This window comes from Poecile atricapillus, chromosome 4 (assembly GCF_030490865.1).
Source record: "Poecile atricapillus isolate bPoeAtr1 chromosome 4, bPoeAtr1.hap1, whole genome shotgun sequence".
Lineage (NCBI taxonomy): Eukaryota > Metazoa > Chordata > Aves > Passeriformes > Paridae > Poecile > Poecile atricapillus.
Genome location: NC_081252.1, coordinates 25,374,331 through 25,391,522, shown reverse-complemented (window position 1 = coordinate 25,391,522; position 17,192 = coordinate 25,374,331). Strand labels below are relative to the sequence as shown.

The window sequence follows — 17,192 nt, the reverse complement described above, 5'->3', positions numbered from 1 at the left end:
AAGAACTTTTAAAACCTCTATGCACAGTCTGCATAAGAATATTAGGAAAAAAAAAAAAAAAAATACAGTAAAATTCTTCATGCAAATTGCCATCTGGGCCAGGAAGCTGAGCACAATACTGTTTTCATCATCTTTAATGATGCACAGTTTAGTTCAGGAGGAGGGGGGAAGGAAATGGGACCAACCTTTGACCAGTATGACAGCAGCATAAGTAATCCCTTATTGCATTATGAAATGATTCATACATGGGGACCTGTTACATTACTGGCCTGTTAACAGTATCACAGCTCCTTACTTGGACTTTTTTTCATTTTGTTTTACATCAGACAAGCCTATTGCTGTCATTTGTAAAGAACAGAATAGCTGCTACAGTTTTAATATCAAACACAGGAAAAAAATACCCAGCAGCTGTTCATATTTTCTAGGAAGTCTGTTATAATAATGATGTCATGGAAAAAGGCTGGAATCTATTAAAATGGATCAGACAGGCAAGCCATTCAAAGCCTTCAAACAATATGCATATACAAGCTGCACTATGTACCTTACATTCAAATAAAAACACACAAATAGTGGAGTTCCTTAAAAATATTATTGAGATCAGGCAATTAAAGTAATTTCATGGATTTACTTCAATAAATTCAGTTTACTACTAGAACTACCCAATAAAGCAAAATACAAAAGCTACAACCAGCTCACTGTCAAGTAAGCTCACTTTCACCTATAAAAGCATTTAAATCTATTTTTAAATCACTGGTTCAAGCTACATAGGAACAAAGAAACTCTCCTAGCAAAAGAGCAGCAGTGAGTAATTTGTAAACTAATAATTCAATTTACCTTGTGTTTTTCCAGAGTCCACCAAGTCAACTATGTACAACACCAAATTTTGAAAATTCGGGGTTACACTGATGAGTTGACATGTAAAGGGCATATATTATAGACAAAGCATTATAAATCTGAGATCAAGCTAAAGAGATATTCTTAAATTTCTTCCTTTTCAAGCCATCAAATAGATTTTGTACCTTCTAACTATTAAATACAAGGTACAAAAGCCCAAAATGAATGAAAATATATCAAAACTCAAAAAATTAATGAAACTACAAATTGGTTTAAAGTGGTAATTCCATTCATATAATTAATACTTCAATTCAGGTCATCTGAAGAGATCTATTTGATGACAGCCCTGGTCACTTTTGCGTAAGTAAGCTGGACCACACTCAGTATATTCCATATCCAGCTACATTCAACATTACAATTACAGGTATCTATTAAAAAAAAAAAATAAAAATTCAAAACCTACTATCAGAACTCCAATAGAAAATTCTAACTGCAAAGCAGAATTAAAACCCCAGAAAACAATGACCCAAATTTTATAGACACTTCCACACTGAGGCTATTAAACACCTCCTCCTGAAAATGGATATGTACGAACATATTTGAGTTCACACAAGTCTGGCTGCAAAATCTGATCCCCACTATCCTACTCACATTTCCAGTCCCAGTAAAAGGAGGAGGTTATGCATGCACTAAAAGCAATAGGTTAGGCACACAAGTGGCTCTGTGCACTTCTCTAAAGACTCAAAAGATTTGAGCCAGGGTACAATAAAATGAATCTGAATGCCTTAACTTAGGCACCTCACAGTGTTCATAAATTTTTACTTTAAGCTGTTATTGCATAAAATAAAACAGTGTTAACATCTCAGATGAACATTCAGGGCAGCTTATAAACTATTCAGTGATTAATGTCCTTGTCTCATGTTTTCAATTTTCATTGCTAGTAGAGGTCATATGTTATGATGTCAGCTTGAATCTAGATTTCCATTTTGAGCAAATTTAATTTAAATTATGATCCTAAGGCATATGGTAAAAATCACTTTTAAGTTCCATACTGAGTAAATTTATTCACTCTGCTAATAGGATAGATTTCACATTCTGGTGCCACTTACTCATCAAACAAACACAGTTTGGGTGGATGGTCCCAGACAGTAAAGATGCCATAGGTTGAATGTGCAGGAGCTGAACTCACCTATACCAAGATTATACTTGCCAACCTTGACTGCAGGGGTTTGCAAGATATTTGGTCAATAATAGGAAATTAGTAAAATCCCCAGAGCATGATGTAAATTGAATCTGCCAAAAGGATTCAGAAGGAGGAAGAACAGATATCTTAAAAGAGATCTGAGCTGGAAGAAGACTCGGGGCGCATCTTCCTTAGGAGTTAGTGGGATGGAGATGTTTCTTGGGGCCTCTCACTAGTAAGACACTCACCCCTTTATTCTGCCAAGCTCATCAGACTGAAGAATTCCTCACCAAATTGCGAACAGAAGTTTTATGAGACAGCTGAGATCAGAAGACAGTAGGTTGCCAGTGAAAAGACTACTCTCCTCTACCTATCCCACCTTCATCCTCCTCCTATTTCCCTTGGACTATTGCTGCTTTTTTCATTACCATGTCTGTGACACCAGCTAAAACACTTGAGAGCTACCTCTGTTTTCTTTCTCCCCAGTCCCTGCTCCCCAAAAGAAATAGTTTTCAGGTGGTTGTGTTCCCTAAGACAACTCACTAACCCTGTTACCCAAGTAACAGTCAGCTCAATAATTTGATTGGTTTCAAGCCCATGATATAGAGCAACAATTTTCTGTATATTGCCACGCCCTTCTCACAGGTGCATTGGTGCCACGTGAAACATGAACAAAAAATTGTTTCAGGTGAAGTTATTAGGCTTGATGTTATAGCTTTTTTTTTTTGCTTTTTTTTTTTTCATAGAAGAAATATTCATGGAATCACAATAACTAAAGTCCTTCTCACAGTAAAACCAAGCTCAAATGGGTTTTTCAGATATGCAATGCATGAAGCACAAGAATTATTATTGTTTTCTTCTATCATTTATTATTATTTTTTTTCCCAGTAATAAATAGTAGTGAAGGTATACAAATCAAATATTTCTGTACATCCTTTGAATTACAATGATTTCTTATATTGGTAAAGCAGTGACAGAAACAACCAGTACAATCCACTGGAACTGCTTCAACCATCACATAAGGAAGAGCATTCAGAATTTACGTAGTCATTAAAATTTCAAAGCTCATTTTGAATTGGTCAAGTGTTGAAAAATTACTGCTGAAAGAGTGGACAATCTTCTGTAGCATTTTACAAACAGATGCCTATAATGCAGCATATGCCAGCTCAAATGTTTTGTATTACACAGGTATAACTCTAAAAACAAGGACTAGTACAGGAATTACATGGACAAAGCATGAACCTGCTCAAGAGGTTTTTCATTTAATTTACTAAGGCAATTTTTTTTGCCCCAAAAATGACTGAACTGACTAGGAACATCATATAAGGTGACCAAGGTATTGCCTTCCTCCCAGGAGGCATTTTAAGCACAGAGTCATCCAACACCCTTCAAAAGGTCTTCAGTGTGAAGCAATAAAGCCATTTACATTTATGCAGATGTACAACCAAAAGCCATGGATATATACATCCACACAATTACATTGGTTCTATTATTATCTTTGTATTCATTTCAGATTCAGGCAGATAAACAATTAACTAGGATGCTGTAGAAGCAGGAATAGCATTCACTATCATGTAGTTAAATATGGTAAATAAATTACTAACCTTAAAATGTTTTAAAAAAAAAAGTATTTAAAAAGTTGTTTGTTAAAGGAAATATTCAGCTTAAAAAATGCTTGAACAGCTAATAACGAAAATATTAATTTTCTGCAAGAATGGGAATACAAAGATTTGGGACAGAACACAGAAAATCAATAGCATTTTAACAGTCTTAAGAGTTCTAATATACCATGTTTCTATATCAATAAAGATTAACATAGAAAATATTATACTTAATTTATTGGTTTAGCTTATAATGTTTGGAAGATAACATAGTTTTTATTTTTTTAATACCTCCATGCAACTTACTGGCATTTCAAGGTTAGCACATCCATTTTTATAGGAAAAGGCTACAACTTTATTTTAAACTTAACAGGCATTCATTCTTTTTCCTTTCAAAATCTAGGTATAAGTAACAAAGCACAAGAGTCTTATAAATTTTCTAACACCAAATGCAAATTAAGTCATGAAATTGCTCTAGGAAAAGTTCCAAGAATGTAAACCCAAAGGAACTTCAACACAATTTCTCAGCTTCAGGCTCTTTATGATACTGAGGCAAGGTAACAGAATATGGTGCAGTCAGGAAGCGCTACCTGTGTATGGAAAAATGTTTGATTCTCCAATTTCAACAACTTCCTGTATTGTGTTTATAAGCTCTAGGATGAAATAGATGCATACAAAAAGGAAGAAACTGGAAGGATGGCAAGGGCTGTGTAGATTAAACAGCTTGCAAATTTTTCAGTGGCCTGGAAAAGTGGGTTGACAGTTCATAACTTAAAGGACATCATAGGTTCTGTAAACATCTATCAAATTTCTGTGTTTCTGTATCCTTTACTTGGGTCCAGTGAACTGCTTACCTACATTGTCTCAGTCTGCATTAGAAGTAAAAACCACACAACTCCCCCTCATTTTGTGTAAGGTAAAATTGCCCACATTTTGTTTTTATGTCAGCTCTGACTATAAGGCTTTACAACACCATCTCCAGCAAAGTGGGAGTTTTCCCATTATGAACAGAGTAATTATTTAATCTTTCAACAATCCTCCTGAAAAGACTCAAATCCCTTTTTTCTTAAGCACTAGGCAGGAGTTTTAGCAGACTGTTTAAATAAACAAAGAGCTGATGACTTTTTGCTCTGCCGATCTACCTCTTGTTTACCCCAGGGGAGACATCAGTCAAAGAATGACAGCTTAATTTACCAGGCATGCTATTATTTAGCAATAACCCCAAGGGGACTAGGGACATTTCCTGAACACGAAGTTTAGGTCTCCCAATGGGTATCTGAAAATGTGAGACAGACAATGACAAGCAGCCTGCACCAGTCATGCTGCCAACACCTGGTGTCTGTGTGCCCATTACCTCCAGCCACTTGCACAACTGGCTCCCTTCAGTTCTTCTGTCAGGAGACAATTCTTTACAAATCCCCTTCTTGACAGACATCCTAGGTACTAAGCATTCAAAATAATAACACCATTCAAACTTGAGAAAGACATCTGTCTTTCTCAAATTTCCTGCTTGTATCACTGCGAGCATCTCAAATGACTTTTCTTCAGCTTTTAAAGGGTAGTTCATGAAGAGTGAACAATTCTGCATTTACTTTATGATGGTGCTTATTGGCAACAATTGTCTTAATAAAAAGAAAATTAGTTAACTCAGTTCTTACCTGTAGAGCTCTTAATTTTCAATAATTATTCTTGTCTCACAGTGTAAGTAAGATGATATAATCTACAACAGAGCAGAAAAATATCAATTACGTATGATATTTTACATTTAACATTAGAGTTCAGTCACTCAAGCAAAATGACAAATAAAATGTTGTGCCTATGTGGCACATATGAAGCAGCAATTGCACAATGTTGCATATATTTACTAATAAAAAATTGCCTTTTTTCCTTTCCCAGTACTCCTGCTCAGACATGGAGGTGGCAGAGTTTTATCTACCTCCATGCATTACTCACAACACTCATGCCGTGGTTAGATAGATTAAATAATTAAGGTCCTGCTGACACAGTATTTCTTGTCACTAAACACCCCAATCAATTGAATTAGGTGCTTTAGGAAGAGGTGTGTGACTGGGCTGAGAAGCACTCAACTCCCATCAACTTCTAATGAGCTCTTTAGTAAAAACATGCAAAAAACCCCATACTCCCTGAAAGTATGGATCTGATTACATCCCAGTGAAGCCTAATTATAAATTAACACCCTGAACTGCAGCTAAACAAAATACTGAGCCTGAGTTTCTACTGGCCAAAAAAAGCTCCTGGTCCAAAAAGCAGCAGCCACACTGCAGAAACATTTCAGTCAAGACAGCCCAATTTGTATGTGCCATCTCCCACTGAGGGCAGAAGCTATGGGCTCTAACCTTTCATGCAAGTTGCTGAAAATGCAATAGGTATCACAGCCAGTTACAACTACTGTTCTTTAATCTGCATCTAGTGCCACACTTGTGCCAAGTTTTTCATTTATTGTTCACTAAGGGCTCTTCACTGCCTTGATTTTACAGAGAGACTGACCAAGAAGCTTTGTTGTTAGAAACAGTCTATGTGAACATCTGCAGAACTCAAATAACTTCTTTCCTGGTTTGGGGTTTTGTCTTGTTGTTGTTTTGTTTTTCTCCTTCAGCTAACCTACCTAGGTTCAGCTTAAGCTGTCTCTGTTCTAGGAGAATTTGCTGGAATAACCATCACAAAAAATATATGCCTAGCCTACCTAAACAGCACAGCCCTGAGCCAAAAGCCAGCAGAAGAGAACAGCAGCAACACTATTTCACTGCTCAAATATCTGAAGGCCAAAGTATTGAGCCTTTGTTCTCTGTGCTGGTTCTCCAAGCTGGACAGGCAACCACAAGCCTCAAATTACACTTCATTGATCCGGGGAAACTGAGGTGGTGTTCAGTTTCAGTTCTGCAACCTGCACGTTGACCTGCCTGTTTGTTGGCCTAAACAATGAGATTTCAGGAAATGAGGTGTTTGCACTTTGTCCAAGTCTTGTTTTCGGGGAGGGGGATCTCTGCCTCAGAGGCCTAGGTTGGTATGGGAGGGAAGCAGAACATCTGGACCCAGGCTTTTGCACTGCATTCCTCCACTGAGAGAGTTTCTGCTTCAAATTCAATATCACCAAAATCAAACACAAACCTAGAAATGGGAGGTGGTCTCAACTAGCTCAAATTCTTTTAGCATAATGTTTTTGCTACCTCTGGTAAAAGTGGAGGATGTATTTAGAAAGAAGACAAGGAGATTACAATAGTTTGTTCGGGAGTATTTTGCAAACATGTATTCCCACATTTGGAAGATTTCATACAGTCCATCAATACAAAACCAAATCCTAAGCATTTGCAATATAAAATGTATAGTTTATAGGGAAATTTGAAAAATCCATGTAACACGACATTAATAAGATCCACAGTAATGGAGTGCCAGCAGTTAAATGTAGAAATAACCTATATAATAAAAAAATAAAAATAAAAAAATTCTTCAGTTTCTCTATAAAATAACTAAAATTCTCCATGCATACTTTCTATTAAACTAAGTAACAGATTAAAGTTGTTCAAATGTGCAATGCAAGAATTAGAGATACAAGCAAAGACCTTTGTTTCTTTCTATCGTGCCATGAAAACAATTCCAAAAGGATGCTTGTAAATGATCTAACTTAACCCCCACCCACTGCCCAAATCACCCCATACAATAGGAATAAATGACACACACAACATTTTTGAGAAACAATGTTCACTTCTCTCCTGAAAGTAAGAAACACTATCTCATTGTGTTCATGTATAGGAAATAGGAGCCTGGAGTTTCAGTTATTTGCTTGCTACCATCAAAGAATTATAATCTAGTGTCTAACTCAATCTGTTGCAGTACTTTTGTATTGGCTTATCTTCCTTTTAAAGCCTGCATAACTGTAAAGTACTATTGGACTGAAGCCTTGCCTTATGCCTCCAAGAAACATTTTATTATTTATTCTGGCTAATTGATTTGTCCGATTCCTTGTCCACATTCAGAAGGCACCTTCTTGCTTGGAAAGAAAATCTAGTACTTCTGGACTTCAGGTTGAGGATACCCACCAGAGCCAAGCAAAGACTCTTGTTTTTTAAACAGCCTAACACACTTTTCTCGTGTGGTTTTGTTTGTTTTAACGAAGACCTGGTTAGCTTTTCTCTTGATTTTACTTTAATTTAGATAAAAAGATTTATGAAATTCATGTCCATAACCCGGCAGCCACCTCTTGGCAATTTTAAACTATTTTTATTCAGCAACATCTGAAAAAATGCCTGTGTGGCACAAGTTTATGCAAGTGCTTCATTGCGCTAAACCAGGATCCTGAAAAGCACAAAAAGGACATTTCATCACATTAGTTCATTTATTGTCTATCACAAACAGAGAGGAGAGCTCTCCACAATAAAAAAGCACTGTTGCGAGCTCAGCTCAGAAATTTTTCTTGCTCGGAGAGTACCTGAGGTACCCTGCAGTAATTTATTGCAGGGATCCAGCTGTATGTCCCACTAGTAATAGATGGACTATACAGAGTAAGTTACCTTTCCTATTCTTAGCTACCCTATAGCCTTTTATTGTACAATAATGTCTTGGTTTAGTTTTTCCTTCTACTTCACAGCACAAGAAAAAGAGACAGTAGAAAACAAAACAAACAGAAACCCAGCTGAGACAGTTCCTTCAAAACTAGCAACACGAAATATTAAGTTTCACCTTCTTATCTAGAATATGTAAATGTTTCAGATTCTGATCTCAGGCTGACTTCCACCGAGGGGAGCACTGTGGCTGCCTGGGGAGCAGCCGCTGTCCATCTGCTTTACACTGATACATGACTGCAATCAGATCTGGGTCATCTCACCTTGGAGTTTGCCACACACATAAATTAAGGGATCACATGCAAAAGTGGTTGTGCTAACGGCAATATAATTTACGGGCAGAAAATATTTTTAGCCTTTTCCCTTCCACCCACTAATGTGAAAACAGTGATTTATCTACATAAATGAAAGTAGAATTTCTTTATACTTGCTCTTTCCAGGGGAACACCCATGTAGTATGTTTACCCACATGTCCATGGAAAATAGAAGAAGTAAACCCATAGTATATAAAATATACTATATAAAATACCAGAGAACTTTAATAGCTAATAAGCTATTAAAATGTCGAGAATATATTTTCGACTATTCAAATATTGCAAATATATGCATCTAACACTATAGAATCATAGAAAATTTTGAGTAGGAAGGGACCTTTTAAAGGTCATTTAGTCCAACCTCCCTGCATTAAAAACTTTATAGCAGTCACATGAATATGCACTGCCTAATAATCACTTTGGTGGGTCTGTACATGTTACTATTTGTGAAATGCCTGTGTACATCCTCCCGGATGACAGAAGGATTTAAAAAAGCAGCAACCAGAAAATGTATGAAGAGTGTGATGTGCCAAGCTGCTGCTTGCTGGTAGCCCCTGCACTATTCCCTCATGCTTGTAACTTGTGGTGCACTGGGAGAGAGCTGTGCTCTCTTCACTCAAATCAAGCAAGTCCCAGCGGAAAGAACAATTCAGTATTCCAGCAACTCAACATGGAGCACTGACTTCGAATAAACTTTAACAAGGTGTTCATGGCTGAGAAATAACAGCAGCGAATCCCTGAAAGACTAATTGGCAGATGCCCTTCTATGTAAAAAAAAAACAAACAAAAAAACAAACAAAAAACTGAAACCTGACCCTTGTTCTGAATACATAACAAGTCACATTACAGAACTGCAAAGCTGTACCTCAACCAAAACACATTTGTAATACAAAAAGCATGAAAAAAAGACAGAACTGCTGGACTCACGCTTGAATAGCACATTCAATCTTATGTTCAAAACTCGAAGTCACTGCAAACATCAGCTCATCCACTTGTACACAACTTGGGTACATTTCCTATGTTATCTACCATTGTTTTCTTAGTTACAAGAAAGACAAAATAACCCATCTTTCTGTTCAGTTTACAGAATCAGTATTCTCTCTCATCTCTCTTTTTGTTAGTTAGATATACAGCACAGAATGTGGCAAAAGACACCAAATGGCAAGTTGGGGGAAGCAAGAGACACCTCCCATGTGGGTCCCTGTTTTAAAGGACATATCACTGAGGGACTCAGGTCTGTAACATAGATTTACTGTGTTTGACGACTGCAGGTGTGTAGTTCTTAACTAGACAACAGCCAACCAGTTGGACCAGCAGAATGTCCTTATTTTTCAGTGTCTTAGAGAAGGTTGGCTACAATCAATCAGTTTTTGTGAAGCTGATGTGTTTAATAGCCACCAAAACAAATGGAGGATGATTAGAACGGTTTTATTATTAAATGTCAGCTGCGACAAACCACTCAAAGACCAGCGTGAACATAAGTTACACTTCTGCTGTTTCTGACAGATGTGCTCAGCAAAATTCTGCAGTTCTGGGCCACTCGGTGCCATCTGGTAACATTAACAGTGGGAACTATCAGTGTTTTGGAGCAAATGACTCATTGGGACAAAAATGCAATAGCCCTCAACTCATGGCCAGAATTCCCTGATTTGGGAAGTCACTCTGCTTGCTCTGAGCACAGCCATGGTGTAGACTTCCTAGGACGGGCAAGAGGCTTTCGGGCTCTTCTAGCTATGTCGATGTACCCCAGGTGACAAAGAACTGACTTGGTTTATAACTGACTTATTTCCTGCATTAAACTTGCACAGAGGAGCAAACCCAATAGGGAAACCAGGGGAAACAGGGCAGCAGGGAAAATAACAGTTTAGTTGCTCCCTGCAAAAGAGAGGCAGATTTTCGGACAGAGGACTGGTTGTAAAGCCGAGCTTCATATTACAAGTGAGGGAACTGCTTCCTGTTGTTTGATCTGCCCACTTTAGTAAAAGAGCACTTGCTAAATGTGGCATCAAAGGCATTCTAATTGTCATCATTACTTCCACCTGTCCCCTGAAATACAACTCCAAATACCATCTAAAACCTCAGCCTCAGAGTGGCAATGGTGTGTGCCTCTGGTCTAACGCTACGACACGCGCAGTCTCGGTCACATCTTGAGCACAATTCTGCATGAGACAGTGCTCTGACGCAGAAGTAAAATGCTGGCACCCAGTCCCCTAGGTAATAAATTTGTTCTCTATGACCTATCAAGATCAGCTGTTCAAACTTCCTATTCAAAGAGGAATTCTTACAGTACTATTTTTGAGGAGTTAGATTTTGTTTTTATCAGAGTAACATAAGCTTTTCATGGGAAATGAATGTCTACAATCATTGCTGCTCCTACTGAATAAAATCAGACCAATAAATGAACAGCCAAGCAAACAAAACAATGCAGTAAAAATGAAACTGACTGGAAAATCGTAATAGGGCCATACCATCATAAAACTTTTATCAACTCTTCAAATAACTTCTGAAGTTAATTACTCTAAAAGTTAAATAGAAATACACTAATGTATCTAATTGCATAAATTTTTCCTTCCATAAATCTCCATCTCTAGTGAAGCCCATAAATTATCTGCATCATTAAACTTCAGCAAGCCTGGTAGTGAACATAAAATTTGACTGCTTACACATCAAAAATCATGATAAAAAAACCCCCGTAACAATCTGAAGCAATCTATATAAACTGTTTCAAATAAACTTCTGAATCTGAAAATAGGCAGGATCACACTTACTTGAAAATGCCTGGATCTTTATATTCTGGCTAAATCCAGAAGAACACACTCCAGTTTCTCAAGCCTGGCAACCAAGAGACCCACAGGGCAGCCTGGGAAGACTGGTGGAGCTGCTCTGCTTGCAGGGATTTCGCAGGGGAACAAACTGCGTGTGAACTGCCAGCTCAACTCTGAGTGGGCAGCACATCACGCAGTGCAGGGAAGGCAACTAATTGGTAGAGGACATGAGAGCCTTCCAAGGAAAGGGAAAATTCATGACAGATGAACATCTCTTCTGCTCCCTTATTCCACTCTGCTCTTTCGCATTAATGGAAAATATCAAACTAACAAGGCAGTGCAATATATCACAAGGAAATTGTGACATACATTTCCCTGTCAAAATAAGGCCACATTTTATTTCTGTGATACGCCACAGCAATAACACATTAGCCAACATGCAAAATCCTAACAATAATAATTCAAAAATAACACAAGCCACGTGTTGGCCGGTGTTCCCTGTAGTCTTTGTGTAGAAAAGAAGTTGGAAAACATGTAGACATGATAAAGCTGCAAGATTTCAGGCTCCAGCCATATTCATACACAGACCTCATGAGAACCTGGAGCCAATGGTTTCGCAATCCAACCATGGAGCAGCTTTTACACTCTCCTCTCTGGACTCTTGCCTAAATGCAACAGTCTTGAAAAACGTGGCTACTGACACCCCGCTTTTTGACTTTCTTAAGTGTTTTGAGCCTGGGAAGTCCCATCTGGAAGTACACCATGACATGTTCTGGTCTAGAGAACAAGCAGTAACCAAAAGCAGAGACCATTATGGACCAGTTTGGGACAGGCAAATTACTCAAAACACAGCACTGGGTCTAAACCAAACCACAGCAATCCTACCTGGCTCTGCCCACTTTTTTCTGTTTGAAAGGATCCACGTGCATTGCAGCCCTATTCTTAAGCTCACCCCTTCCCATTCAATACTGACTTTTATTTTCTGTGTTTTCTTCCCTCCAAGTATTAACCACAGCAATATAAAGGAAAGAATTTTTATGAAATAGAAATACAACACTGGCAGCATCAAACACTGTGAGCATCAAACAAATGAACACTTCCTTCTTTACTAATTACACTGAAAAGAATTTACCTTGGCAGAGTCTTCTATTCTAAATGACTATTAATTTTCAAATATTCTTTAGTCATGAGGCCTGTTTAGGTCTAGAATTGTTTCTACCCAACTTCTCAGATCTCCCTGAGACTTTTCATCTTCAGACCTAAGTTAATCAGAGCACCAAACTCCTCCTTTAAGAAGTTTCTCTCATGTTTCTTACTTACATGCAATCTGTAAGATGTCTTTTTTCCTTTAAAAAAAGCCTGAGGATGATGTTGCTACATTAAAAGCTTATCTAGTGTTTGTTTCTTCAGTGCTCTAATCTTCAAGTGTGGCTTACTAAGGAGATGAATTTTACTTCTGTGTTTCTTATAGGGAAAAAATAATTTACATTTATATATCCTTCAGTTTTATTTCCCTATTTTAACATTTATCCTCCTGAAAAAAATACATATTATTCAGTCCCCATCACTGCTAAAAGCCCCCAAGCTATGCAGTGCTTTAAGTGCCTGTTGTACAACCTTCTACCACTTTTAAAATTACTATGCAATAACATGCTGAGGTTTTACAGGCTTGTTTTCCCCTTGCACTGAAATAAATAACTTACACAGAAAAACAGGCCAAGCTGCATTATGTGCCTCCTAAAAAGTTTCTTCTAAGTGGCAACATTTGAGCTGGACACTCTTGCTGTTATATCTACATTAAAATGAGCTGGCTTTGTCTTGAGGCTACCAGAGATCTCTTTGCACTTCAACTGTATCCTGCAAGCGCCTGGGACAAAACTTGGGATATAAATTGTCTCTGCAGGCAGGCACAGTGGAATTAAGGCTTCTGCCTTCAAGTACTCTGCCTCTGAGCAGCCATCACCTGCTACAGGCTGCAGCATCTACCTGGGTCTTCAATATAATGGCAAAAAGGTCCTTAAGCACGTTATTCTGCATCTAATGATCTGGAAGCAATAGTGAGTTTAGGAGATCCCTTCAGCAGTGCTCATATACAAGCTGATGTACAGACAGTGAGTGTCAAATTTCAAAAAATATTTAGATTTGTGGCTCCTTAGCAACTTTGCAAGACTGAAAGCAAGAAAAAAAATTATTTTATTCCAGGATTCCTGAAAGGAAACAGAAACTATCTTGATGATGGAAGCTTTTTTTTTGGTTTTTAGGGCCCACATGGAAGTCCTTTGCACAGGCACTAGGTACAGAGGGGGATTAGACAATGGCATTAGACTGGAACCCATTTTTCCTTCGAAGGAGGCACTTCTGGAACAAGAGCTTGTAGAGCTCCCTGCTGTATTCAGGAAGGAAGTCATATCTAATTAAACTAGACAGAACAGATGCTTCATCATTTTAGCTGGAAAAGCCAGCAAGGGAGCTCGGCTAGCATGGGGACAGCCAACTGCAGCTTCCCAGCTCGCCAGCAGCCTGTAAAGCTGCTACTGGGGGGCCTTGGCATTGTATTCAAAGCCACTTTTAAGAGCCAATATGGTAAGCTGTGCAAGATATGATGTACAGGGAGCCCCATAAAATCCTTTAATGGAAACAGCAGGCTTGTGTTGGAAAAGGTTTCAAGGAGGTGTGTACACCAGTATAAAGATTTCAGCTCCCACAAGACACCAGGGCCTGAGTGCACAGGCTCCCATAGCCCCAGACCTCACGAACTTTTGGGATGTTGTTTTCTGTAAAAAGTTTACATCATCCTCATAGAGAAAACATTGATATGATGATGACAGAATACTTTTTTCCCTGCTCTCTGCTGTGCTAAACCATCAGAGGCAAGGTGAGATGGTTAGCAGGCTAAAAGCCCAGCAGGCAGACAGGCCTGCCAAGCAAGCTGCCTGTGCTACACGAGTCTTACAGGGACACAGGCCTGCTGCTGGGACAGTACCATTTAATGTCCCTGCAATGAGTTATTCTTAGATAAAGCACTATCAATTTCAACTCCCTCTAGGTGGAAGTCTGAGGCTGTCTTGAGGAGGAGCATAACACTGAGGGTCTTTCTACCTCTTCACCTTCCATTACGAACTAATGTAATGACCCCTCTCTTAAAGCAAAATCTTTGCAGATTTCTGCGCTCATCACCTGCAGAGTCAAGTATTTAATATTCCAAAGAGAAGGGAAGGCAGGATTACCATTCTGAATGGCATTTCAGAGGTATGAATGGGGATAAAACCAGCAGCTCTGCCTGTGGTTATCAAGCACCTCACTTTGCTGCTGTGCTCCTGGGCCCCAGTGATGTGGGATGCAGCTGCTCTGCTGTACAGGGATGTGCTGGTTGGCTACACTGGATAATTGGGATACCAGCCTGGAAAAGAGGCTACAGGACCACAGGGAACATCACGAGACTTCTGCTTCAAGGAGCCTCATTAGAAAACAGAGATTCCATGGATATATTGGCCTCTGCTTATGACACTTTGCCTATCATGTCATCCAAAAGTCCATTATAAAACTCATCAGCACAGCATCATTGGCAGAATGTGACTATCAACAGAATAGATTTTTGCCTGTGCAAACAGGCAAAGCTCTTCCCAGCTTCTCCAAACTACTCAAAATCACCACAACCACCGGAGGAAAACACAGCAGTGGCTCTAAGTGGGTCAAGAGAAGACCACCACCAAAAACCAGTCCTTACACACTGGATCTGGAAAACCCCTGATCTTTCACATCTAAAGAGGAACAACAATTTAAGTATTCAAAGGGATGACCTTAAAATTGAAAGCATCAACCATCAGTATGGACCACCCACAGCTGTACATTATATCTTTTTTTCTAAAACTTATGTGAAATCTGGACCATCAAAAACACTGATTGAACTGAAGTATTTTTGATATTCATGTACAGTAATTGTACTTTCACTCCTGCTTTGAAGGATTAAAAGCACTAATGTGGTCATTAGGGGATCTCATCTGTTCAAAGCCAGAAATAATTAGAATCCAGGGAGGGAGTGAAGAAGGGTGTGGAAGGGAAAAAACCTAATATAATCGCCTTTTCTTGATGCTTGTTTTGTGCATAAAGACTAACACATTTTCCACCCAAACTAAAATTTCCCATTGGAAAAAAATATAAGTCTTTGGAAAACAGTGAATGACTTTCATGGCTGAGTATCTGGTTTATATTTGGAAAATACAGGAAATACATTCTCTTAATCAGCCCTTTTACCTACTGCCAAAAAAATGAGAGTGCAGCTTTACAGCCAAAGCAAGCTGTTATCTACTCCTTTTATAACTCGCTCCAAACCCCTACATTAATGCAATATTGCAAATGAGCACTTAAATGCAGAAAAAACAAACAAAAAAAAGAAAATGTTGAGTCCCTCTGGCCTGTGCACACATCCTACAGACTTCCTATTGTGGCCCATTTTTACACTGATTTTTCACAGTGCTATTTAATCTTACTAAAGCCCGAACGTAAATCTTCTATAAAACCACACATACAATATGTAGGAAATATAATCTCTCTCTAAAAAATTCTCTCAGAAAGTGTACATTTAAAATTTCTGCTTGCATACAGTATCATTCCATTCACACCCTTTCTGCTTACAAAATTCAAGGTTATAATATATGCCAGCTACTTTAAGTGTGTTCTCATTTTCCAAAATCCTTTTTTTTTCTACCTACATAAAATACCCATTTGTCCTGGAGAACATCTCCTGCACCTTACTTAATGCACAATCACTACACAGATGGCTTAAGTCTGTGTAATTAATAATAAAAAGAAACCTCTGCATATCAAATCTATTTCATATACACCAAGCAAGTGCACAGCTCCTCAACACAAAGTAAATTGACAATATTTAGAGTGCTTCAGATTCACTACCCATATGGCTGGCCCAACAAAAACCTGACTCATTAGACACCAGCTACCAAACATGGATGTTTGCCACACAACTGGAACAAGCATTTTATCAGAACTGGTAAGAGATAAAGCCCGTGGAATCTTTAACACTGTTAAGCAACAGAAGATTGATCCAGCTCCATGTTCTCTGCCAGGCAGGAAGGAATCCCCCAAGGGAGGAAGACATTCATATACATGCAAGGAACACTTTCATTCAGACTTAAAGCAGGAAAGATCAAAAGGACATTGAGAATTTATAATTTGGAGGAACACAAATTAGAAATAAGCCCAGGTTTGAAAAATACAACAGGTGTTTTAATGAAAATACGGCACAATAGTTAATGTATTGAGACAAGGCAGAAAACACTCACTTCCTAAGACAGGGCACCTGAACAAACACTTATTATCCCAACCCAAGAACAACCAAAGGGTTCCAAAGTTTATATGCTAATGTACCTCACTTCAAAGATTTCCTTAAGCTACATCAGAAAGCAAAATTTCTATGCCTAGAAATTTAGCACTGAAGAAAAGGGGAGTGACAAACTATCATGCTGTCAAAAGGAAAACACACCAAGAAGTGTTCAAATATTTTTCTTGAAATAGACTGTTGCCATTTTCTGTAATTGCAGAACCTGTACCCATGTGAACTTTGTTCCCACACGGTCTGGTAAAAACTTCTGTTTCCCAAGATACTCCTTGACAGCCACTGCTATCCCTTCTAAATTACTCTGTGTTACCGGGTGCTTGCAAATCAGGAATTTGATCTTCTGGCACCTGGCAAAAGAGAGACACAGCTGAAGCCTTACAGAGAAAAGGTCCTGTGGCAACATGGGTTACTGGCAGAAGGCTTGGGTCAGCTGCTAGGACTGTTCAGGAGGTCAAATGAAAGAGGATTTTAAAAGTGAACAGAATAAAATGAGAGAATCAATTTCACTGAGTACACCAACTCTTAGAGGATTGCTACAGGTGTGTAAAATTAGTCTTTG

The 17,192-nt window shown here is 38.5% G+C and overlaps 1 protein-coding gene across 6 annotated transcripts in view; it reads right to left on the bottom strand.

The window, feature by feature from the left end:
- Positions 1-17,192, bottom strand: part of BMPR1B (bone morphogenetic protein receptor type 1B) — a 235,325-nt gene that overhangs the window by 141,553 nt on the left and 76,580 nt on the right. For 5 of the 6 annotated variants that reach the window (XM_058838508.1, XM_058838507.1, XM_058838514.1 and 2 more), the window contains one exon: positions 5,277-5,338. The exons of the other annotated variant lie outside the window; for it this stretch is intronic. The gene's annotated coding sequence lies outside the window, so the exon portion shown is untranslated. The remainder of the gene's footprint in view (positions 1-5,276; positions 5,339-17,192) is intronic. 6 annotated transcript variants of the gene reach the window in all.